Genomic DNA, 3,048 nt, shown 5'->3' with positions numbered 1-3,048 from the left:
GTAGTTTATGTATTCTGCAAAGCCCTAGAGAATCTCTTTCTTGTAAGTTAATGTGAGTTACTGAATGTCACAGCCATAAATTAACATAAGACATACATTGGCATGAATTTCTTTATGTGAGGAAACAGCATAATATTTATATGTCAACTTTCTTCAAAAAAATCTTCATTTTTGTCTTGTGTGGGTGGTACACACCATTAATTCCAGCACTTGGAAGGCAGAGGCAGGTGAATGTCTATGAGTTAAAGGCCAGAGTGGTCTGTGAAGGAAATCTCTGGGCAACCAGGGATACCTAGAAAGACATCATCTTAAAAAATAAGTTTTCATTTATAAAAGTATTATTTTATAAAAATTGAAAAAAAGGGACAGATTTATGGCTATAATTCTTGTCAGTAAACAACTCAAGTACACAGACACATTGATAAGCTGCAAAATGTGCCATCAATTCAAGAACAAAAATTAACACAGGGGCCATGAATTCAATCTGCTTAAGAGATTCCCTAACACTAAGAACATCCGTTGGCTCTGCCAAGGCCCAACCCCCCAGTGTAGGGGAATGTCAGGGCAGAGAAGCTAGAAGGGGTGGATGGATGAGTAGGGGAACATCCTCATAGAAGAAGGGGAGGGAAGATGCAATAGGGGGTTTATGGATGGGAAACTGAGAAAGAGATAGCATTTGAAATGAAAATAAATTATAAAAATATCCAATAAAAAAAGAGCATCTACTTTGGATGAAATGCCACTAGTGTATCTCTGTACTGAGCCCTCATCACACTGGCTCTGAAATATTTGTTCATTTTACTAAGAAAAGCAGTAGGTCATCCTGACAAGAACTAAACTGGCCCAATCTGGAAAGCAGATCTAAGAAGTTCTGGTTCAAAAAGTTTTCCAATTCTTTTCCCCGACCCCAAGGGGATGTTTAGTGAAAGCACAGCTTCCCCTATTGTCCCACACCAGATAAACTTGTGAATTCTAAAGCACGAATAGTTTATCTTCTGGTGCAGAAAAAGAGCAATCAAATAACTTTAGCATGCCTTAAAATCACTATACAAAGAAAGTGAGTAAGTGGGCAGAAAGATTCAATGTTAAAATTTCATCCAGCTTCAGTGTCTTGACCAATGCAAACAAGTTGAAGGTGGGCTGTCTGCAGCACTCTGTGTGCTTCTGCGTTCTACATCCTCAGGCAGTCCAGACACCTGCACAGCAGGCAGGAAAGAATGAAGCAAAGGCTTGTGGGAATACCTTCCCCGTGGATTTCAGTGTTACAGCTCTTTAAGACATTATTCTTGAAACAGCTTCTGGTCTTTATACAGAGTGAACAAGGGCTATATAAACTTGAGAGAGTGGGAAGGGGTTTTCCTTAGGGTGAATGTACATTGGCTGAGGCTTAAGGTACTAGGAAGCCTTATTTGGATGGAGAAACATTCCAGGTACTTGCCAGATAGGAAAGGAAGTTGAACCTGTTATTTCTGTCCAAAACTATGTAATGTTCCTCAGGTAGAGGATGTGAGGGTTGGGCTCCCCAGATAATGTCAGGAAGAGAAGAAACAGCTCGGCTAGGAAAGGGAGTCCTCCATTTTGCCCTGAGATCAGGGGAGCTGCCCAGATGTGGTAGAGTAAGACTTTAATAGCAATATCCTCCAACAACTCACTTTGGTCGTAGTGGATTTTCTGCCATGGATTTCTGGTAACCCAACTGTTTAGTTATTTTCTGTAGAGATGTTTGGATTTCCACATAAGGAGAAAAAGCTGTGTCCAACTTCTAGAATAGTCATTTATAATAGAAGGACTATAGGGCACATTGCAAGAAAATATAATTGAAATTCCACTCTAACATAATAGGTGAGTTTTATAATTAAGATGCTTTGTAGGAGTTCGCTTTTGTCTATGGAAGTCAGCTTAAACATCCTGGTCCAAAAATTATCTTCATCATCTGTTGTTTCCAGAATAATTTTGGGTGCTTTGAATATCACTGGTCTTCTGATAATGTAAAAAATCTTGTCAACTCTTCCCTTAGAAAACCACATTTTGACATTGACCTCCCATCTGGACAATTTTCGGGAGGTGTGTGGCCCCTGTGCAGCCTGTGCACAGTTGTGCACACATTCTTCAGTTGTGTATAGTGGCCGCTGGTGTAGCATTACTTGCATGCAGTAGATACACAATGCAGCTTGGGCAAAGGCTCCTTCGCTTTGGAAATGAAAATAGAATCTATAATTTACTTTTTGCACTACAAGACTTACTTTTCTATGAGAAATTGGATCTTCAATATAAAACATCAGTTAATCTTTTCATAGACTGCGTTTTATAGAACTTTTTCTATAGGTTCTGTTGATAATGTATATATATATATATATATGTGTGTGTGTGTGTGTGTGTGTGTGTTTGTGTGTAAAGTTTAAGAACTTGATCTACGATCAAATGGTATAACTGTATTCATTTAGCAAATTCAGAACAAAATATATTAGTAGATACATTTTTACATTAATAAGTAAAAGCACAAAAATGTAGCTCCAGAAACTTCTTTGCCTGAGCCCTGCAGGTTTTAAGCTCCTCTCTGAGACTGAAATAGAGTCTGGAAAACATGACCCGTAGAATTACACATCTGACTGAGACTTTTCCTAAGTGTATGATAAGAATAGCATTTTAAGCAGTAATATGAAAGAAAAGCATAATTATCTTCTTGTTTTTTGTTGTCTTAGGTGAAGCAGACTAACAGTTAATAACAAAAGATGTGAAAAAAAACAGATTTATAGAGGTGATTCACAGCTAATTATATACTTTAATTAAGTTATTTTTTGAGATTTTATAACAACTTGGCAAATGTCAGATGTTTAAAAGTAATATGCCAGTTAATATTGTCTCTTAATTGTCTAAAATAGCATTCGCACTCTTCTTCCACTTTTAAATTAGTATACAGAATAACCTGTTTCTCTATGGCATTTTCAAATATACATAGTTCTTGTTTCCTCCCACACACTCCCCCATCCTCAGGTATGCCAAGACCCCCATAACCTTCTTCTCCCTGTATTCATCTTTGCATTTTTA

The sequence above is a fragment of the Rattus norvegicus genome, chromosome 1 (assembly GCF_036323735.1).
Source record: "Rattus norvegicus strain BN/NHsdMcwi chromosome 1, GRCr8, whole genome shotgun sequence".
Taxonomy (NCBI): domain Eukaryota; kingdom Metazoa; phylum Chordata; class Mammalia; order Rodentia; family Muridae; genus Rattus; species Rattus norvegicus.
This window is presented reverse-complemented; position numbering follows the sequence as displayed.